This window comes from Phyllobates terribilis, unplaced genomic scaffold (assembly GCF_046119375.1).
Source record: "Phyllobates terribilis strain yellow unplaced genomic scaffold, ASM4611937v1 Scaffold_3__8_contigs__length_932513732, whole genome shotgun sequence".
Lineage (NCBI taxonomy): Eukaryota > Metazoa > Chordata > Amphibia > Anura > Dendrobatidae > Phyllobates > Phyllobates terribilis.
The window spans coordinates 51,562,801-51,586,913 of NW_027362763.1; positions in this window are offsets into that span (position 1 = coordinate 51,562,801).

A 24,113-nucleotide genomic window follows, 5' to 3' on the forward strand; every position below is an offset into this window, starting at 1 on the left:
TTGAACCACCCGATAGACTCCTTGTTTCTGGTGTGCGGGAGTGGAGTCAGTACCCAGATGTAGTTGCTGACACCAGTCCTCCATGTTTTTCTTAGAGCCGTTACCTTCCTCCGGGTGAGATGGAGGCAAGGGTTCCACAGATTGTATAGAATTTTGGTTAATGGTATATAATTTAGCTAGCGTGGCATACCGGGGCAGATACACTTCCCTCTCCCTGATATTTATTATGCGAACGGGCACCCTCCCATGGCGTACATCAACCACCCCCCGTGCTGTCAAAATGGTGGGCCTACTGTCCGAGTAAACTGGTTCTACCATTGCCTGGTAATCCCTACCTCTCAGACCAATAGCTGCCCGGCACCAAATCATCATTTCACTTTTTGGGGGCATGGCAATAGGAAAAGGGTCACACATTCTTACGCTACCAATCTCACCGCCGGAGAGTTCCACCTGTTGCCGTCGCATCAGTGCCCGGATCTCTTTCTGGAGCACCCGCTGCTCGCCGGAGCTGGCGTTCTTGGCAACCTGCTGTAAAAGGAAAATCACCTCTGCAAGACAATTTTCAATTACATTAGTTCCTAGAGTTATTTTTGGGTGACTCTCATGTTTGTCAATATCTACAATGATCAGTCCCTGTGCTGCCAGTTCGACTCTACCGATTTTGATGGTCACCTCTTTAAATCCGATCTGTGGCACGGGCTGGCCATTGCTGGCGATGATACTCAAGTCGTCGTCAGGGTAGCGGGTAATATCCGAGTCATTCCAGTACTGCTTAAAGAGCACGTACGGGATGGTGGTGACCTGTGACCCGGTGTCCAGTAGGGCACTCATGGGAATGCCATCCAGTACCACAGGCAAGACTGGACGTCCTCCCACATATCTGTCGCGCCAGTTCGATGGGCCTGGTGATCTTTTTCCTGGGGGTTGGCCCTCTACCCCAGGTTGTGCACGTTTAAAGAACAGTACCTTGCCATATGTCCGGGTTGATTGCAGCGGCGGCAGATGGGTCGTCCGTCCTCGCTGTATCGGTCACTGGGTTTTCCTCTGGCCGGTGGGGTCCTCCTTGGTCGACGCCACGGGATGTCCTCCGGTCCGGATGCCAGCTGGATCTTCCCTGGGGTGGAAACCTGTAAAGACTGCACAGTTCGGGTTAGCGCAGCAACGCTCTTAGCTTGCTCTTGGACCTGATGGTGTAGGTCTGGAGCCGGGTCATTGTCCAAAGCCTGCGCATCAGCTCCCACAGGCCCTGCCGACAAGGGCGCCGCCTCCTGGTGGTAAGTAATAGCTGGGCGCCTGTGGGTCATAACGCCACCCGGTGCCGGTTCTCGGAGCACCCGGATGGCTCTGTCCTTGAACTGTGCAAAGCCCAGATGGGGATCCTGTAAGGCCATCGCCCGCAACTGAGTTCGGTGGGCATTACAATACAGTCCCTCTATAAATTGTTCGGTCAACAGCCTGTCCTCGTTTCCCACTCCATCAGGGTCGGTCTGCTTAATGGCCCTCAGGGCCTCTTGTAGGTTTAGTGCATAGTCCCTTATACTCTCATGCGCTCGCTGCTTGCACCCGTAGAATCTAAGCTTAATCTCGGCTGAGGTGCGGGTATCAAAGGTATCCTTCAGCCGGGTTAGTATCCTTGCGACAGTCTTTCTCCCAGGTGGCCAGGATTTTACTTCCCTTTTGGCTGCCCCGGTTAGTTGGGCCACCAGGATGCTCACTTTTTGCTCTTCTGTGAGGGGGTACACCTGGAAGAGGCTATCCAGCTTTTCTCTAAAGTCATGCAGGGTATGTGACTCCCCTGAGTACTGGGGTAGCCAAGCGGCTCCCGGGATATAGGGCATGGTGAAGGGCATAACTGCAGCAGCGGTGGCGCTGGCGGGGGTTGAGGCAGTGAAGCTCTCCTCCGTATCCGACATCTTCCTCCCCCCTAGTGGACCGTGGCCTACCTTGCGATGATCCTGTTCCGTAGGCCGCGGCTCCGCAGTAGATCGTCAGGGTTGAGGACCATCCGTCGCGCTCCGGTGACGTCGGCGTCTGCTGGGCTCCTTCCAGGACCTTACGCAACGTCCGGACGTGAGGCGGGGCTTCAGTTCTCGCGCGCTTTCGAAGTCCACGCCCCTCTTCTTCCCGCGCGGCGTCCTCAAGATGGCGTCCAATGGCGGGAAAACTCCACGGATGGCGGGAAGAAGGCCGAAGATGGCGCCGGATGGCGGGAAAACTTCGCGGATGGCGGGAAGAAGGCAGAAGATGGCGCCGGATGGCGGGAAACCTCACCACTGGTGAGTTTGAACAATCTTTGCTTTTCAGGCACGCAGTACCCGGTGGTTGCGGGCACGAAATCCTGCCGACTACGCCAAAGTTGACGCGCCCCTAGGCCTGCTGTGTCGCGCAGCGTTTCGCGCACGGGGGCTTACCCGGAACCGGATCAGATGAGGGTTGTAGTCTCCGAGTGGCGGGGACCCGGTCCGTGCCCAGGGAGTCAGACTCAGTGTGTGGCAGTCTTGATAGATGTTATTTGAGTGTCGACTACGCCACCCGTTGATTTGCAGCTATGGAGCTGCCGCTGCAGGGCAGACCGCTGAGGCCGGTGTAGAATTGTGCAGCGTGATAGTATAACCCCCAACGGGAGGGGTATGGCCTCAGGGCAGCCGACGTGGAAGATGGGGGTAGCAGGAACCACTCAGAGACGGTGCGGTGTAATTCAGGGTCTTTACTGGTAACAACGATAGACCCTCCCGGAGTACTTGCTAGCGAACGGGGCCTGGTCAGTCCTTGAGCAGATGGGATCTCCCCTGGCCAGGCGGAGTTGTAGGCCTCCCAAACTGACTGTACTCTTCTGGCTACCTTGCTAGAAGCGGATATAAGTAGCCCACGTCCCTGAGTGTACTGTGTGGTGCTCACCCGTATGGCCGGTGACTCGGGGCCTTCTATTGGCTTCCGCTCCACGATGGCGGTGCTGGTCCCACACGTGTGACCGTGCCTTCGGGTTTCTGGGCCTGAGGACCTGAAATCCCCTGCCGGTCGGCTTCTTCTGCTGGGTAGGAGTTAGTCCCCACAGCCTCGGACGCCGGGTCCGGTAAGAAAGCTTCTCAGTCAGGGCGAGCTCTGCAGCTGCCAGCCCCTGACTCGTAGTAGTATTGCTCCCACTGAGCTCCAGCTGTTTCTTCCTATGACTGTCTCTTGTCTCTACTCTCCTTGACTCCTAACCCTGCTTCAGCCCCGGGTTTATATAGGGGAAGTTCTTCCCCTCCCAAGACTGGGCAGGAGGTGTGGCATGCACAGGATCCCTGACCAAAGGACCTCCCACCTGCTCTCAGACATAACATCTCTATCACTGTGGCAACCAGACCCCTGGGGTGTCACATATATGCCTGCGTGTGTGTGTACATGCCTGCGTGTGTGTGTATATGCCTGCGTGTGTGTGTATATGCCTGCGTGTGTGTGTGTATATGCCTGTGTGAGTGTGTATATGCCTGCGGGTGAGTGTATATGCCTGCGGGTGAGTGTATATGCCTGTGTGTGTATATGCCTGCGTGTGTGTGTATATGCCTGCGTGTGTGTGTGTATATGCCTGCGTGAGTGTGTATATGCCTGCGGGTGAGTGTATATGCCTGCGGGTGAGTGTATATGCCTGTGTGTGTACATGCCTGCGTGTGTGTGTATATGCCTGCGTGTGTGTGTGTATATGCCTGCGTGAGTGTGTATATGCCTGCGGGTGAGTGTATATGCCTGCGGGTGAGTGTATATGCCTGCGTGTGTGTATATATGCCTGTGTGTGTATATGCCTGCGTGTGTGTGTATATGCCTGCGTGTGTTGTAATGCAGCGGCTAGCGGCATTACTGTAATGGTCCAGGGTGTGTTTTGGCTGACCATGTACCTCCCCCTCAGGTTACTGATCACATGACTGTGACATCACCACAGGTTCTGTGCACACAGAAGGTCTGATCACATGACTGTGACATCAGCACAGGTCCTGTGTGTGCACTGGAGGATATATAAATCTTGGTGCTTTTGAAACAGGGTGTGAAAGGCGTGAGGCCTGTTCCCCATGTGTGGGACACCGTGAGAGTGTGAAGCCTGGTGAAGCCTGAAAGGCAGAGGCTGGATCCTTGTGTGTAAGAGATGCCAGTAGCCTTGGAGGGCAAGAGGCTTGGAAGGCAAGAGTGCTGGAAGGCAGTGGCTGGATGTTATGTGTGAAAACATACCAGTAGCCTTTGAAGGTATGAGGGCTGGAGACCCCCATCTGGGAAGCCTTAAAGCCACAGCTCTGGCAGAACAAATCTGAAGCAGCTAAAACCCGGCAAAGGTAAAAACACTGCTTGATGTGGACATTTATTTTGTTACCTTGCTGAAGGCTGTATCTGGAGCCAAGTGGACATATCTGTCACTGGAAAGGCTCTTGGACATTATATGTGTAATATGTCAGCGAGCCACTAAGATGGACTCGGTTATGAGCGGTTTATGATAAATAATAAACTGCTGGATTGTGAAATACCAGAAAGGCGTTGCATGTGTGCTTTAGTTGACCTTGTGAAGCGAGTGTCCCCCAGCATGATGACTAGCGCTGCTTTACCGTGTATATGCCTGCGTGTGTGTGTATATGCCTGTGTGTGAGTGTGTATATGCCTGCGTGTGTGTGTATATCACTGCGGGTGCGTGTATATGCCTGCGTGTGTGTATATGCCTGCGTGTGTGTATATGCCTGCGTGTGTGTGTATATGCCTGCGCGTGTGTGTATATGCCTGCGTGTGCGTGTATATGCCTGCGCGTGTGTGTATATGCCTGCGTGTGTGTATATGCCTGCGTGTGTGGGTGTGTATATGCCTGCGGGTGAGTCTATATGTGGTGCCCCTGAGGGTTCAGTCGCCACAGAGGTACTGCACCTCACCCAGAGGTGTGTTGTCTCCTTCTCTCAGGTAAGGAGGGAATGCTGCCCGGAACCCCAACACGCGCATTCAACACTATACTACTCCAGGCCGGCTGGAAGGGCAAGATGCACTGTGTTTCTGCTGAGCCCTGTCCCTGGCTGGAGTAGGTGGAACCAAATAGATGGGGAACCAGTAGTGGGTAAGGGTGGAGGATGTAGAGGAGGGGAGCACCATGATAGGGGGTATATAAAGTGAAGCCATCTTAGGGTGGCAGGAGAGAGAGTGAGTGTGATTCAGTGAAAGGAGAGGAGGGGAGCAGAGTCTCTTCAGGAGCTCTGCTTCAGAAAGGGGCCTAGTAATAGAGGCCCAGGAGGGGAGCAGAGGAGAAAAACTCCGTTAACATAAGTGATCCCAGGGGGTACGGTGAGTGCAGGATGGCACCCGTATGCCCGAGTCTGCCAAGTGTCAGAGGGATCAGACCGCAAGAAGGGAACCGTGCCCTGGACCAGCCGTGTTATTCCAGGTCTCGGCTGGAAAACCGGAGGCTTCTGCACTTCCTTGGTGCAGTTGCCACAGCCTCACCCTAGTCACCGTGAAGGGCATCAAGTAGGTCCGGGAACTCCAGGTTGCCCAGAGGGACTTCAGAGCACCCGATCGGAACTGTGTGTGGGGAATCGCAGGGCAGGAGGGAGAAGACCCAGTGCAGGAAGTCGGTCTAGTAAGGAACATAAGGAAAGCGGGGTTCCGTCAAGCGCTCCTGATATACTTGAGAAAGTGCTGGACCCCTCATCTGGTAGACGCCGCACGACGCAGGAGGCTGACACCCGTACAGTGTACCTGAGGAACTTGAACAGAACTGTGAGTAAACTCGGACGACTGCACTCCACTGCCTCTGTCAGTTATTTCTGCTGCGCCATCTCTCCTGCACCACAAGCCCCCGCATCACCATCATCTATTCTACACTGCCCTGGGGCCTGATCCACCTGTGGGGAGCCCTTCCAACCTAGCTGCCCTACCAACCGCCCCAGAGGTCTGAAGCAGCTCTGGTACCTATTACCAGAAACCACAGGTGGCGTCACGAACACTTCCTAAAAACTACAAATCCCATATAAATATTTTCCTTCCACTTTTTGTTGACCGCCCTGGGCCACGGACCGGTCCGCCGCCGCTGTGACATATCCCTTCCCCTAGCATCTAGAGGCCCGGCACCGAGTACCCCACGGCTCTGGGGGCGCGTCATATATGCCTACGTGTGCGTGTATATGCCTGCACGTGCGTGTATATGCCTGCGTGTGCATGTATATGCCTGCGTGTGTGTGTACAGTGCCTACAAGTAGTATTCAACCCTCTGCAGATTTAGCTGGTTTGATAAGATGCAAATAAGTTAGAGCCTTCAAACTGCAAACGAGAGTAGGTTTTATGAACAGAAGCATAAATCTTACAAACCAAAAAGTTATGTTGCTCAGTTGAATTTTATTAAATTTTAAACATAAAAGTGTGGGTCAATTATTATACAACCCCTATGTTTAATATTTTGTGGAATAACCCTTGTTTGCAATTACAGCTAATAATCGTCTTTTATAAGACCTGATCAGGCCGGCACAGGTCTGTGGAGTTATCTTGGCCCAGTCCTCCATGCAGATCTTCTCCAAGTTATCTAGGTTCTTTGGGTGTCTCATGTGGACTTTATTCTTGAGCTCCTTCCACAAGTTTTCAATTGGGTTAAGGTCAGGAGACTGACTAGGCCACTCCAACACCTTGACTTTTTCCCTCTTGAACCAGGCCTTGGTTTTCTTGGCTGTGTGCTTTGGGTCGTTGTCTTGTTGGAAGATGAAATTACGACCCATCTTAAGATCCTTGATGGAGGAGCAGAGGTTCTTGGCCAAAATCTCCAGGTAGGCCGTGCTATCCATCTTCCCATGGATGCGGACCAGATGGCCAGGCCCCTTGGCAGAGAAACAGCCCCACAGCATGATGCTGCCACCACCATGCTTGACTGTAGGGATGGTATTCTTGGGGTCGTATGCAGTGCCATCCAGTCTCCAAACATCACGTGTGTGGTTGGCACCAAAGATCTCGATCTTGGTCTCATCAGTAGAGATGAGCGGTGTTCGACTAGAACTGTTCGCCAATCTCAAATTCGAGCTGTTTTGGGCGGTGTTCGAGTTGTTCGACGAACCCGAACGATTTGCAAAAAATTCGGCTGTTCGAGGTTATGTTCGATAACTGTTCGTGCAAAAAAAGCGTGTCCTGCATGTCTGGTGCTATTTAGAGCACCAATCATGCAGGGATTGTCTGCCACTCACTGTAATGCCACAGCCATGGTGGTTGTGGCATTACAGTGATTGCCCAAATCGATGGGAACAGTGCCAACAGTGAAACATGAAAAGCCGGCAATTCAGCAGCGGCATACACCGGTACCCGACAATTTAGAACCGAAAGAATAGAGCTTCACACATAGATTAGATAGATAGAAACATGTCAGCCACATATATACGAAGTACAGTGAAAGTGCTGCTTACTGTACTTGTCATTTAGTGTAAAGGATTTATTAAAAAAAATAATAGTGTTTTCATGCACCATCTCTTTAAAAAAGCCGGCCGGCAATTCAGCATCTGTACCCGACAATTTAGAATAGAAGGAATAGAGAATCACACATAGATTAGATAGATAGAAACATGTCAGTCACATATATATGAAGTACAGTGACAGTGTTGCTTACTGTACTTGTCATTTAGTGTAAAGGATTTATTAAAAAAAATAATAGTGTTTTCATGCACCGTCTCTTTAAGAAAGCCGGCCAGCAATTCAGCATCTGTACCCGACAATTTATAACAGACAGAATAGAGCTTCACACATAGATTAGATAGATCGAAACATGTCAGTCACATATATATGAAGTACAGTGATAGTGTTGGTTACTGTACTTGTCATTTAGTATTAAAATAAAGGATTTATTATTAAAAAAATTGGCGTGGGGTTCCCCTTAATTTTAGGCTCTAGCGGAGGTTAAGCAGACAGCTGGGGCAGATGTTTGAAGCCTGGGAAGGGGGTAATACCCACGGAGCTTCCCAGGCTACTAATATCAGCCCCCAGCTGAATACATAGCCTTTACTAGCTATTAAAATGGGGGACCCCCCCCAAAAAATGACGTGGGGTCCCCCCTAATTTAATAGCTAGCAAAGGCTAGGCAGACAGCTGGGGGCTGATATTAATAGCCCAGGAAGGGAGCCATGAATATTGGCCCCCTCCCAGGCTAGAAACACCAGCCATCAGCCGCCCCAGAAATGGCGCATTCATAGGATGCGCCAATTCTGGCACTTAGCCTCGCTCTTCCACGCTGCCCTGGTGCGGTGGCAGGGGGTAATAGGGCTGGGGTTGATGTCAGCTTATAATGCCAGCTGACATCAAGCCCAGGTTAGTAATGGAGAGGCGTCTATAAGACACCCCCATTACTAACCCCATAGTCAAAGTTAAAAAAAACACAAACACCCAGAATAAAGTCCTTTAATTGAAATAAAGACACAATTCTTTATTGTTCTAAATTAAACCATACTTACCATCACGCCCATTCCAGCTGAAGCCAACGATCTCCTGCAATAAAAGAAAAATAATAAACCAACCTCATCCTTACCTTTCCATGGTTCCCACGACAGCTTCAGCTCTGCTACATCGAGATGACAGGCTGGACCGCAGCAGAACGCCGCCATCCAGCCTGTCATCCCGCAGACACTGAGAAGAGCAGGCTTGCTTGCGCTCCACATTGTCTCTCTGTGACGGCATAAAGATGAGCCGAGGTCATGTCCAATGAACTCGGCTCACCTCATGCACGTCACTTACAGCGTGGGAGAATTCTCACGCTGAAGCGCTGAGTGCAGGAGAATTCTCCCACGCTGTCAGTGACGTGCAGGAGGTGAGCTGAGTTCATTGGACATGAGCTCACCTTATGCACGTCACTGACAGCGTGGGAGAATTCTCCTGCACTCAGCGCTTCAGCGTGAGAATTTTCCCACGCTGTCAGTGACGTGCATGAGGTGCGCCGAGTTCATTGGACATGAACTCGTCTCATCTTTATGCCGTCACAGCCAGACACTGCAGAGCGCAAGCATGCCTGCGCTTCTCAGTGTCTGCGGGATGACAGGCTGGATGGCAGCGTTCTGCAGGTCCAGCCAGTCATCTCGATGTAGCAGAGCTGAAGCTGTCGTGGGAACCATGGAAAGGTAAGGATGATGTTGCTTTATTATTTTTCTTTTATTGCAGGAGATCGTTGGCTTCAGCTGGAATGGGCGTGATGGTAAGTATGGTTTAATTTAGAACAATAAAGGATTGTGTCTTTATTTCAATTAAAGGACTTTATTCTGGGTGTTTGTGTTTTCTTTTAACTTTGACTATGGGGTTAGTAATGGGGGTGTCTTATAGACGCCTCTCCATTACTAACCTGGGCTTGATGTCAGCTGGCATTATAAGCTGACATCAACCCCAGCCCTATTACCCCCTGCCACCGCACCAGGGCAGCGTGGAAGAGCGAGGCTAAGTGCCAGAATTGGCGCATCCTATGAATGCGCCATTTCTGGGGCGGCTGACGGCTGGTGTTTCTAGCCTGGGAGGGGGCCAATATTCATGGCTCCCTTCCTGGGCTATTAATATCAGCCCCCAGCTGTCTGCCTAGCCTTTGCTAACTATTAAATTAGGGGGGACCCCACGTCATTTTTTTTGGGGGGGTCCCCCATTTTAATAGCTAGTAAAGGCTATGTATTCAGCTGGGGGCTGATATTAGTAGCCTGGGAAGCTCCGTGGGTATTACCCCCTTCCCAGGCTTCAAACATCTGCCCCAGCTGTCTGCTTAACCTCCGCTAGAGACTAAAATTAAGGGGAACCCCATGCCAATTTTTTTTAATAATAAATCCTTTATTTTAATACTAAATGACAAGTACAGTAATCAACACTATCACTGTACTTCATATATATGTGACTGACATGTTTCTATCTATCTAATCTATGTGTGAAGCTCTATTCTGTCTGTTATAAATTGTCGGGTACCGCTGCTGAATTGCCGGCCGGCTTTTTTAAAGAGACGGTGCATGAAAACACTATTATTTTTTTTAATAAATCCTTTACACTAAATGACAAGTACAGTAAGCAACACTGTCACTGTACTTCATATATATGTGACTGACATGTTTCTATCTATCTAATCTATGTGTGAAGCTCTTTTCTGTCTGTTATAAATTGTCGGGTACAGATGCTGAATTGCCGGCCGGCTTTTTTAAAGAGACAGTGAATGAAAACACTATTATATTTTTTAATAAATCCTTTACACTAAATGACAAATACAGTAAGCAACACTGTCACTGTACTTCATATATATGTGACTGACATGTTTCTATCTATCTAATCTATGTGTGAGGCTCTATTCCTTCTTGTCTAAATTGTCGGGTACCGGTGTATGCCGCTGCTGAATTGCCGGCCGGCTTTTTTAAAGAAAGCGTCTTCTGAGCAGTTTGTCAGCTTTTGGACACCTTTGAAGGTGTTTTCTATGTGTTTCTATGTGTTTTTGTTTGCCTGCCATTGGTTTTAACGGTGTTCGACGGTGTTCTAAGGTGTTCGACGAACAGTTCGACGAACAGTTCCTCGAACATCCCGGTGTTCGACGAACCGAACCGAACCCGAACACTACGGGGGTGGCTCAACACTACTCATCAGACCATAGAACCTTGAACCAGTCTGTCTCAGAGTCCTCCAAGTGATCATGAGCAAACTGTAGACGAGCCTTGACATGACGCTTTGAAAGTAAAGGTAAATTACGGGCTCGTCTGGAACGGAGACCATTGCTGTGGAGTACGTTACTTATGGTATTGACTGAAACCAATGTCCCCACTGCCATGAGATCTTCCCGGAGCTCCTTCCTTGTTGTCCTTGGGTTAGCCTTGACTCTTCGGACAAGCCTGGCCTCGGCACGGGAGGACACTTTCAAAGGCTGTCCAGGCCGTGGAAGGATAACTGTAGTTCCATAAGCCTTCCACTTACTGATGATGCTCCCAACAGTGGAGACAGGTAGGCCCAACTCCTTGGAAAGAGTTTTGTACCCCTTGCCAGCCTTGTGACCCTCCACGATCTTGTCTCTGATGGCATTGGAATGCTCCTTTGTCTTTCCCATGTTGACCATGTTTGAGTGCTGTTCACAAGTTTGGGGAGGGTCTTAAATAGTCAGAAAAGGCTGGCAAAAGAGATCTTTAAACCACACATGTGAAGCTCATTATTCTTGGTGCCTGAACTACTTCTTAATACTTTAGGGGGACCAAACAGAATTCTTGTGGTTTGAGGGGTTGAATAATAAATGACACTCTGAATTAATTTTTAACGTTTTAAAAAAAAAAAAAAATTTGCTGCAGTGCATTTCCCACTTCCAGGCTGATCTACAGTACAAATGTCACAATGCCAAATTAATTCCGCATGTGTCAACCAGCTAAATCTGCAGGGGGTTGAATACCACTTGTAGGCACTGTATATGCCTGTGTGTGTGTGTATATATGCGTAGCTCCCCGAGGGTTCGGCCGCTACAGAGGTATTGCATCTCAGCCAGATGTGCGATATCTCACTTCCAGGTAAGGATGGAGTGTGGATCAGGACCCCGACACCTGCATGCATTACACCACATTTCCGGGGGGCAGGGCGACCGATATGCTCCAAGTAGAGCACGACAGTCCCTGTCCCTGGCTGGAGTGGGGGGAGGGAACACCGAGGAAGGGGGTACCCTGTAGTGCATAGGAGGGAGAGGGCAGTTCCTGGGTGCACTTAGAAGGAGCAAAAACCTATAATATAACACATGGACTGATAATATATAAAATGTAACATTTATTATTGATATATTAAAAACAATAAAAAATACATATGATATATCATCGTTAAAGCCCAGGTGAAACGCGCGTTGGATTCAGGTCTTACGGGTCAGTACAGTTCTGTCATCTTTACTTACTCTATATTCTGTTTTACTATACTCATACACTCTGCTGCTTCATTGATTGTTCTGTACTGTGAGTTTATCTACTCACACTTTGTATTTTATGTAAATCTTATATGATTACTTGCAGTGCGGATCTTTTATACATTTGCAGCATGTGATTGAATTTGATTCACTGGCGAATATTCTTATATGTACTATAGCTGTCAATCCCAGCGACCTTTGTTTGTGTTGCTTCCCTTTTCTTATTATACTTATGTATTTTTTATTGTCTTTAATATATCAATAATAAATGTTACATTTTATATATTATCAGTCCATGTGTTATATTATAGGTTTTTGCAGCTTATGCAGACACATGGGCATTTTGATGGTTTTGTGTGATTCAGTTTATTGATTGTTGCACTTATAAGGAGTTATAAAAGGTGGGCACCATCTTAGTTTAGTGTTCAGTTCAGTTCAGACAGAGAAGAAGAGAGAGCAGGAGGTGGGAGCAGAGGCTTGGCATGGGCTCTGCTCCGCAGGCTGGCCTGAGAGAGAGGCCGGGGCCTGGAGGAAGGAGAAGGAAGGAAGGCTCATCCGCTCCTGGAGGAGGCTCCAGGAACAAGGAACGAAGGGACCCCAGGGGTGTGGACCGGCGAGTCGCCACCGCACGCCCGAATCTACCTGTGTAGGGGGGTCAGGCCAAAGGGGGAGACCGGTCCCTGAAATTAGTGGAGGCGGGGAACTACCCTCAGCTAGAAGCCGGAGGCAGTGACATTTTATGTGGCACAGCCCCTCTCTACACCCGCTAGGAAGGCACCACATAGGGTCAGTGAAACAGCACCAACGTTGACCAGAGAAGGCCCGAGGCAGCCGGACAGAAGAGAGGTCACTGGAGGAATATGACAGGCCAGAGAAAGGACACACAAAGGGGGTCCTGTGAAACGCTCCAAAGTTATCTGGGAGTAGGCCGAGCCCCTCACCTGGTGAGCACAGTGCGGCGTAGGACTTTATGACCAGCTGTAGTAACGTGGATAAAGAACTGTGAGCAAATACTCTGGACTGCATTACAGGACTCTGTGTCGTTACTGCTGCTCCCACGCACCATCACCCCCAACTTCCACACTTGCTGCCCTTAGGCTATACTCCTCCCGTGGGGAGTTATACTACCCTCTGCTGCACTCCCAACACCAGCCTCAGCGGTCTGCCCTGTAGCGGCGGTTCACTCTGACCGCAATCCACGGGTGGCGTAGTCAGACATTTAATCACAAAACCCTATAAATAGACCGCCATTTGGGTTGACCCCCCTGAGCCACGGAACTGGGTCCCCGCCACGCAAGGACTACAACCCACAGCATCCACAACGGGTCCTGTTCCGTGTATCCCCACACACGCGCGGCCCAGGGGGCGCGTCCTATGCCTGTGTGTGTGTGTATATGCCTGTGTGTGTGTGTATATGCCTGTGTATGTGTATATGCCTGTGTGTGTGTGTATATGCCTGTGTGTGTGTATATGCCTGTGTGTGTGTATATGCCTGTGTGTGTGTGTGTGTATATGCCTGCCTGTGTATATATGCCTGCCTGTGTGTATATGCCTGCCTGTGTGTATATGCTTGCCTGTGTGTGTGTGTGTGTAAATGCCTGCATGTGTGTGTGTCTGTGTGTAAATGCCTGCATGTGTGTACAGTGTGTGTGTAAATGGCTGCATGTGTATACAGTGTGTGTGTATATGCCTGCATGTGTTTGTGTGTATGTATTTGAGTGCCTGCATGTCTACGTGTGTATATGTGTCTTCACACTTGTGTGCGTGCTTCCCTGCGTATCTGCATTTTTGTGTGTGATTGTCTGACTGTGTCTGAGCATGACTGCGTGTGCATTTCTGTGTGTGCTTGCCTGCGTGTGCACGTGTCCCCATTTCTGTGAGTATGTGTATCTGCGTGTGTATATTAGGGCTCTTTCACATATCCTGATATTTACGGGGCTGGAGATATCCGTGTCCACCTGTGTGTCATCCGTGTGACACGTACCGGCGCTTGGGAATCAGTGTACAGTTAACGTTCTTCCCAAGAGCCGGGTGCTGAGCGCTGCCCTCATCATAGATCCCTGCCGGCGATGTGATCAGCAGCAGCAGGGTCAATGATGAGAGTAGTAGTCTACTCCTGCCGTGTCCAACTATAAAAATACGAATAAAATAAAAAAATCCTTATACTCACCTCTGCTAAGTGTCACCCGCTGTAATCCGTGCGAGCGCTCACGCCGAGGAGAATGACTCCTGCAGCGAGCGGGCCCCGGAGCTGCACTCAGTGATTAACAGGGCACCCCTTGTTGAGTGTAGCTCCAGGGCCCACTCGCTGCAGGAGTCGTTCTCCTCGGCGTGAGCACTCGCACGGATTACAGCGGGCGACACTTAGGAGAGGTGAGTATAAGGATTTTTTTATTTTATTCCTATTTTTACAGTTTCACGGCGGGAGTAGACTACTACTCTCATCATTGACCCTGCTGCTGCTGATCGCAGCGCCGGCAGGGATCTATGATGAGGGCAGCGCTCAGCACCCGGTGCTTGGGAAGAGCGCTGTCATCAGTGTGCGGGACATTTTGCGGGAGGTGCAGCAGGTAAAACATTCATTTGAGTGGGTCTATGTGTACCAATGTCTCTGGTATGTGTGGAAACTGTCATCGCATGTACTCAAGTGTGAAAGAGCCCTTAGTATGTGTCTGTGTGCAATTGTTTTCGTGTGTGTAAGCACCCTTCTGCATGCCTCTGTGCTCTTCCGAAGATTTATTATATTTGGGGAGAGATGGGAGAGAAATTTTAGGAGACAGAATGGGGAGATGTGTGAAGAAACAGTATGGTGAACCAGAGGAGGGGTGGGAATGAGTGCAGGAACAGAATGGGGAAGGGGAATGTGTGAGGAAACAGTATGGAGAGTGGGGGAATAGTGTGAGGAGACAGTATGGAGGGAGAAAAGTGTGAGTTGACACAGCACAGAGACTAGGTAGTGTGGGGGAAGGAATGGAGATGCGGCAGTATGGGGGAAACAGTGTGAGGGCACAGAAAGGGGGGAACAGTATGCTGAGGAGGGGGAGTGTGATGAAGGGGCACAGTATAGAGACTGGGCAGTATAGGGGGGACACAGTGTGAGAGGACAATGTGAAGAGGGGGCCCAGTATGGTAAGGAGAGGACAGTGTGGAGATCAGGTACCATAAGAGGGGTAGAGTGTATGTCATGTTTTGTGCAGGGAGCACTGTAAGAGTTAGGTTTATTCAGGGGCTCAGTGTAGATATTTTTATTCAGGAGCATTATAATGACTCTGCTTATCTTTAAGGGCATCGTGTCGGGATGTGCTGCAGAAGAACGGAGAAGATGGAAGTCTGCAGAGACGAGCTGTGGATGAGAAAATTCATCATGGAGACTGGACAAGAGGAAGAAAAGAAAGAAAGACTCTAATCAGAGAAGACGTCTCAGGTAAGATACCTGGATGTAAATGTTCATTTGTGATCCTGCCTGTGTCTCATCAGTACTGTGGTTCCTGTATGGTCCCCAGTCTGATGATGACTGATAACTCCCAGTATCTCTATTGTTAATTACATACTGGGAGTTGTAGGTTTATGCGATACAAAGATATATGGGGCTGACCTGACATTACAAATGATGGTGGTTCCGATGATGTATTCATGTACTGATGTGCTTGTGCTCGTCTGCGTATCTGGAATAATATGTATTTTTGTAAGATGCGTGTATGTAACTGTGCATTGTGGTGTGTAATAACATTCATATGCTTGAGGCACCTTTACTAAATCTATTAGGTCTCTTTCACATGTGTTAGGGAATTCCATTTGTCTTTCCACATTTAGGAACAGACAAGTGAAATTTGCTAACCTTGTCATAACTGTCACCATTGGGATGTGCTTGTATGGAGCGGGTTCAGGAGCTGAGCCTGCTCCATACCGGGCAGATGTCGGCTGTGTTACATAGCCGGCGGCTGCCTGTAACAGCAGTGATCAGAGCTCGCCTTGATTGCTGCTGTTTTGAGTATTTAAGTGCCCTTGTCAATCACTGACAGCGGCATTTAGATAGCACAATGGCCGGTGCATGCAGTCACCTGCTCCCTTCAGCCCCTGTGATGCAGTTGCAGGTTGCTGTTCGGTTGCCAGTAGTGCTGAGTGAGCGTGGTCGGATAAGAGACATTACAGTCACCACGAACTACAAAGTGAGCGTGCTGCAATAACGTCCGGCACCTTGATTGTGACACTTCCATGGAGCCGAACCTCAGGCTGAGCTTCATTGAATGACTAACATGGCAATTCCTGCATGTGTTGCGTCTGTCTACCGCCGCAAAACATGCTACCCCGGGGACTCGAGCATAGTAGCAGAGCACTACAAGATACTCAGATAACACCCGAGCATGCTGGGATCACACCTTATCCGACCACGCTCGCTCAGCACTAGTTGCCAGGTGCTGCTGCCATGTTAGTCATTCAATGAAGCTCAGCCTGAGGTTGGACCCGTTGAAGCACCGAAAGGCAGCGAAACGGCCGTTGTCCCTTTTTTCCTCTCCCCCGCATACCGTTCGTGGTCTGAGTCCAATGCTGCACGCTGAAATGCTTCGCACACAAAAATAAAGGAACGTTTTAAAAGAAGACTGGATGAGTGCTGCCTTTCCTTCTATTCTTGCTTGTGATTGAAATATTTCTTGGATGTGCACCACCGTTTAAGTCTTGAAGCACACAGTCTGAATTATGCCCTGGTGATTGATCCTTTGAAAAAAACAGCGTGGTGCCAGAATGTTTCTCTTGCATTTGATCAGCCTGAGGTTGGCCTCCATGGAAGATGTCACAATCAAGGTGCCAGACGTTATTGCAGCACCCTCACTTTGTAGTTCGCGGTGACTGTAATGTCTCCCTCCTTGCACCGACCCTATGACAGGAAGCGAGTGGCGCCAGGGAGAATAAAATGTAATTTTCTCCGTGTAGCCAATGCTTTTCCAATAAGCCGTCTAACCAGGCTTTAAACCCTATTTACCTGCAGATTACCCCTATATCTGCAGATAAATAGTGTTTTTCAAGGTGACAAATAACCATTAAAGGGACTCTGGCAGTACGGAATGACTGTTCGAACAAAGTCCTGCCGCTTGGTGCTCCACAGCGCGGCCAATCAATTAATTATAGTGCATTATAGAAAAGCATAACAAGTAATAAAACCGTTTATGGTGGACTGTAATGTGGGCCCCCAGAGTCAGTTCCCCTGGTGGGCCCTAGGCACCCCAGTCCGACCCTGTATGGAGTAGTTGCGCTCGGATGAGGAGAAGAGCTTGGAGAAGATGCCACAGGTTACCATTCTCCCAGATGGGGATTTCTGGGTGAGCACCGCTCCGGCTCCGGAGGAGGAAGCATCAACCTCCAGGAAGAACTGCTTGTTGCAGTCCGGACGGTGCAGCACAGTGGCGGAGGAGAAAGCTTGTTTTAGGGAGACGAAGACCTCCTCCGCTTCGGAAGTCCATTCCTTGGGATTTGTTCCCTTACGGGTGAGTGCGGAGATGGGAGCGGTCCGAAAGGAGAAATGAGGGATGAAGAGGCGGTAATAATTTGCGAAGCCCAGGAATCGCTGAATCGCCTTCAACCCCTCCGGTCGGGGCCATTTTAAGACGACAGAAACCTTCTCGGGGTTCATCCGAAGACCAGTCTCGGAAATAATATATCCCAGGAATGGAAGGGAAGTCTGCTCGAATAGACATTTCTCAAGTTTTGAGTAGAGATGATTCTGCTGGAGCCTTAGCAGAACCTGATGTACATTCCTCCGGTGTGTGGGCAGATCCGGAGAGAAGACGAAGATATCGTCCAGGTACACCACTACGCAAGAATACAAGAGATCACGGAAGATGTTGTTAACCAGCTCCTGGAAGACGGCTGGGGCATTACAGAGACCAAAGGGCATCACGCGATATTCATAGTGACCGTCCCAGGTGTTGAATGCCGTCTTCCACTCGTCTCCCTGGCGGATCCAGACCAAATTGTACACCCCACGAAGATTGAGCTTGGTGAAGACCCTTGCGCCTTTAAGGCGGTCAAACAGCTCCGAGATTTGAGGCAGGGGGTACTTATTCTTGATGTTAATCTGGTTAAGACCCATGTAGTCAATACACGGCCGAAGCGAGCCGTCTTTCTTTTTAACGAAGAAGAATCCTGCTCCAGCCGGGGAAGTAGATTTCTGGATGAATCCCCTAGCAAGATTCTCCTCAATGTACTCAGACATGGCTAGGGTCTCAGCCAGCGACAAGGGGTAGATACGCCCGCGGGAAGGAGAAGCACCGAGTACCAGGTCGATAGGGCAATCATACGGCCTATGAGGTAGTAGTGCCTCAGCTTCCTTCTTGTCGAAGACGTCTGCATAGGACCAGTAGGGTGCCAGCAGACCAGGTAGATTAGCTGGAGTAGACGGAGGTTGAGCCGGACGAACCGGAACCAGGTAAGTCTCATGGCAATCCTGCCCCCAACGGAGCACCTCACCAGATTGCCAATTCAGGACGGGTTCATGTCTCTGTAGCCAGGGTAGACCTAGCAAAAGGGAGTGAGAGAGTCCAGATAGCACGTGAAAGGAGATCCTCTCCGAGTGCAGCATTCCCACCTGAAGGGTTACAGGCTCTGTGGCGAGCAAGATGGTCTGCAGAAGGAGTCTCCCATCCACGGAAGCGACTGCCAATGGTTCGGCCAGACGTTTAGTGGGAATTTGATACTGCTCCACAAGAGCCTGAGAAATGAGATTCCCAGCGGCTCCGGAATCCAGGTGGGCGGTCTCAAAGAAGCGGATCTCACCACTGGAAATAGAAATGGATAGAGTCAAGGACGGAGAGGATTTACTCTTGCCTAGGATGAGCTCTCAGAGCGGTCTTAGACACTGGAGTTTCCCGGCTTCACCGGACAGGAACGGATCAGATGCTCCTTACTGCCACTGTAGAAGCAGCTCCCCTTGGCTCGGCGCATCTCTTTGCGACACTTGACCATCTTGATCTGGTGAATCTGCATGGGTTTGGGCGATCGTGCCTGGGGAATTGCTGGTTGGGAGGCAGGTTTCTGGAATACAGGAGCAAGACAAGGAAATCTTCTCTCCCGGGTTGTCTCCTTAACTCGTTCCAAGAAACGGATGTCAATCCAGGTAGCTAGTGACACCAGGGTGGAAGGAATGTCCCGACGGGCTAGCTCGTCCTTGATTCGTCCAGAAAGACCCTCCCAGAAGGTGAACAAAAGGGCCTCGTTGTTCCAGGCAAGCTCAGATGCGAGAGTGCGGAAATGCATGGCATACTGGCCCGAGGAAGCAAAGACGCGAAACGCGCGTACGGGTGCTGGGCAGTGTGGAATCTTCTATTATGGCCAATGGTCTGTATCTGTATATTTGATTACAGTAATCCCTTTCTATAGACAGGATTAATAGTGGATATTTGATTCTGGTATACATCAGTATAATGTTTTACTAATATTTGATCTAAAGAGATGAATACCTATATATATTTATTTTCTCTGTACTCCTGTGAGAATTTGTTGTCATTTACCCTGGAATATTCAGAATATCTCAATACTGATTAAGTGTAACTTATATTAATCTTCTATACAAACCTCTTTTTTGAAAGATAATTAATTATATATATAATGTGAAATACTCTTAACTGAGAGATCTGTATCTACCTCTCATATATTTGAAACAATATGCTGTTATCCATCTTGCACACAATGTTATAATTGGGGTACTAAACATGCAAAATATCTTTTCATAACGGACTGGAGAAAACTGCATTTATTCTCTATACTTTTAAAAGGGATATACTAGTATATTTTTTACTTTTGCATTGGCATTTACTACTACCCATATGCCTTAAGAATATATCTAAACCACACTGCCCGGGAATTTTCTATTGGTGTTTTTATGGGCGGAGATGATATTTTATAAAAGCTTTCTGTGTGCTGTGTTTAATAAAGTATCTAAATTAACTTATATGACTACTTCATGTGATTTCTATAGATATAACGAAGGGAGATTTAATAGACGCTCTTGAAGGGGAATAAAGCCTGTAATAACACAGCAGGGCAGGAGGTGGGTAGTGTTTATTAGGAGCTTAGACCCGGCTTCTGCATTCAGTGACACTTTCCCTAAACCTTGTGGGGTCATCTAATATTTTTATCATTAATATTATTATTACTATTATAAAGCGGCTCGAGGGAGCATTATTATTTTTAATAAAAAAGAACAGGTAGTCACTATTATTATCATTATTATAAGGAGGCCCATAAGGGGCACTATTATTTTAAGGAGGTTCGAGCCACACTATTAAAGTGAAACTGTCAGTAAGATCAACCCTCATAAGCCGTCTACATAAAGATGCAGGTCATAGAAAGTTGAATAGAGTGATGCCTTGATAGCCACGATTTGATGAATGTCTTAATCAGAGAAATCCACTTTTTTCTTAATATGTAAATGAGCTGTTAGGCAGGGTCATATTTGTAATAAAGACCCCCATTTTTGGAAGTGGTTGTGGCAGAGCAGCATGGGCCAGCGTGCTTCATATGCCAGGGTTGGATGCAGCCCCAGCCCCACATGCCCTGTTCCCACAGAAAGATATTTCTGTTAGCACTGGAATCTGAATTTCTTATTGATACAAAACGCTATAATTTTTATTGTGTATAACAGATAAAAATAATTTATCTTACATAAAAAGACTCTAACTGATCAGAAGAGTAAAGCACCCATAGCGCTTTCCTCCTTGCCTGCATCTGGTACTGATGCTGAGCCTATATTGTTGCCTACTTAAGGGTTGCAAGGCAACTTCCTTATAAGGTAAGATGCCCCTTTAAGATTAGAACACAAGATTCCATTATGACATCACAATTAACCATCACTACTTCTACAAGTGTTTACACTCCTGTTGTCACTTTGACATTCCGGTGTCATTGCTGTTGGTGTGATAAGCCATATAGCTAGTCATATACTGACCGCGCTTGGATTACTGGAAATGTCTGGAATTCCTCCAGACAGACTTCAGGTGTTAGCACTACTCCAGGGGATTCTTACCACCTATGACCCTGACTTTGTGCTACCACTACCCGATGGCGTCCTCAGCTTCACTTACCGGCTGGTTATGGAGCTTGTGAGAGATTGCCTGACCAAATACCACCAAGGTTGTATAAGCTCAGAATATCTTGAGCATTTACAGCAGAACATCTGGACATTAGTACAGCAGGTAAGTAGCAGACAATCTGCACAAATTATATATAATAATAATGGAAAATAATAATGGAATACAAGTTTAAGTTTAACCTGTGCCAAATACCCAGATAAGAATAGCCTGGAGTCAAAACAGGGCAATCAGGCTACATGACAAAGGAGAGGGTGGGATCTAAAGGGTTAGTTGAATTAGGGATGGGAAGGTCCTGGATGCGGGGGGAGGAGGGAATAGGATTGGTTAACCCTTTATGGACCACAAAATTTTTTCCGCTCTCATTTTTTCCTCACTTTCTTTCAAGAGCCATAACTTTGTTATTTCTCCATTGGCATAGACATGTGAGGGCTTGTTTTTTTTGGATGAGTTGCAGCTTTCAATGGCTCCATCCTATTTACCATACATTGTATTGAAACAAGGGGAAAAAAATTCCAATTGAGATGAAATGGTTCTTTGTGTCACTATATTCAGAGACCCATAACATTGTAATTTTTCTGTTGATAGGACTAAGTAAAGCCTTTTTTTGCGAAGTGAACTCAGATTTTTATTGATACCAAACACCTATCAGATCAGACTTTAACAAATGTGGCAATACCATATATGTTCATGAAGTTTATTGATTATTTTCATTTCTTGTTAATTTTCATCTTTATAGGCTGAAGAAAAATCCCAAAGTGGAGAATTGGCCTTTTTTAATCAACTGGCCCAAAATGTCCTGTATGTACTGGAGTATCCGGCCTACTCACTGGAGCGCCTGGTAAGGATCCATCATCTTCTACATCTCATGTCCTTGTTGTCTGATCTTCTCCAGATTACCAGTCATATAGCAGAAGGTCAGATTTATGATGGTAGAGGCCTTCCCCTCTCCTCTCCAGGCAGACACAGGATATTCTATGGCGGCCTGTCTCTGCGGCTCCATCCTCTGTGGTGATAGTCTGTACTCAGCGGTGCGGAGCTTGTATTTCTACCTCTGTCTCACTCCATCATCACAATCTTCCTCCTTGTAAATGCTGCAGTTCTGATAGAAGTTATTAGAGAAAAGTTGTAGATACAAGTCCCTTAAATATTAATGTAAATTTGCTTGATAGAGCGGCCGTGAATTGTCCGCCCAATACTGAACTTGTCAGGTAAATCCAGGTTTAATCCTTCCCGCTTTATATATATGGTAATCTAGTGTTTGAGAAACGTTATATTAATTGTATATCTTATATCCATCAGGAAACATCAAAAGGCGACTCCGCAGAGGGGCAAAACCTAAATGTTGCTGACCCTGATAACAGTCAGCCAGGGCCAAAATCCGATCTGATAGAAGGTAAGACGATCATCTAATATTTTACATTCAAATATTACGTTATTGAGAACGGCAAAGAATATGTGGATTTATTCTTCATCCTCTGGATAAATAAATAAGCAAATAAATAGGAGAAACCTGCATGGTCTGGGAGGGTGGGGAGTGAGCCCCTGATGCGCGTTTCATGTAGACTTCATCCATACCCCCTGGAAGAAGCCTACGCAAAACTTCTTCAATACCCCTTGGAAGAAGCCTATGCGAAACACACGTCGGGGTCTTGCTCCCCACCCTCCCAGACTGTGCAGGTTTCTCTTTTTTATTTGTCTTATTTATTTTGAGGACTACAGATTGTTCCTATATCTTCTACATTCTAAACAGACACAAACTTGTATGAATACGATTCTGAATAGGTTTTGAAGTGATTTTGATCAGTTGTTCTTGGTTTGAAAGAGAGAGCGTTCTCTGTGTCTGACATTCTCTTATTATTTTTTATCATGAATTGTTCTGATTAATCAATAAAATTTGTTATGTTTTTTGATATTTGACTTTTTTGCTTCCTTTTCTTTTGGTTATTAAGTGCTGATACAGACATTTAATAAATGACGTTTCTTCATTATTTTAGGAATAACTGTGCCGGCAAATACTGATGGTGGACTATGTGAAACACCAGAGATCATCCAGGAATCTGCCAGTGTAAGTATCAGAGGGACGTCTGTATATCGTCAGATGACGGGTGTGAATTATACATCCCATATTATATCCCATATGACAATAGGATATCACTGGTCGTCATGTAGATCAGACATATTATGTGTGATAATGGCGTTATTCTTCCTGCCCCCTCGGTGTGATGTCCCTTATCCTTCCCTGCAGTATTGATTTATGTGTATGGGGGATTTCCCTTTATAATATAATGGGGTCTGTGGAGGGTCCGGCTGGTATCACGTTCTCTACAGTGTAATCAGCGGGGACATAATATAGAAGAGAGACGTTCCTGCATCTTGAGCTTTTATTCTCCTGCATTTTCTGTCTTAATGTCATTTCTTATTCCTTTTTAGACCTTGATCGGATCATTGAACCCAGTGAGAAATCCTTGTAAGAGCGACTATAAACCGATCAAACTGATCAGCAGTGGAGCCTTTGGGTGAGCTTTACTTTGGTATAATATTTATTTCCCAGGGCTCCTTATGATGATGCCTCGGTGTCCTGCCCATGTAATATTCCCATAGAGAAATTAGGAGTCCACATCACTGTCCACATCTATCTGTCAGGTCAGTTAGGATGTGACGTGGATATGGACCCTCCATTGATAATCATTTATGGAGTATTATTTTATGCATTTCTAGACATGGATTTATAGTGATGGCCTCACATCTAGTATTAACCATTAGTACAGGAGATCGTTTGATGAGGTCGATAGATGGACTGTTAATAAGAATTTGTAATAAATCATGGATTTTCTTCCTCTCTAGGGCCGTCCACTTAGTGCGCCATAAAGACACAAACCAGATTTGTGCTATGAAGACAATGGACAAGGAGAACCTGAAAAAGCCAAAGAGACTTGAATTGGCCTTTCTGGAGAGGGACATCTCAGCATTCGCCGATTGTCCCTTTGTGACCTCCATGTTCTGCTCTTTTCCTACTAAACTTCATCTGTGTATGGTCATGGAGTATGTACCAGGTAGGACACATCCATTGTATCCATATCCAGCCCACGTCTGTTTAATCCTAGCACCTATATATGACCATAATGTGCCCACATGGATGGCTACATGTAGTATACAGTATATTCTCTACATTACAC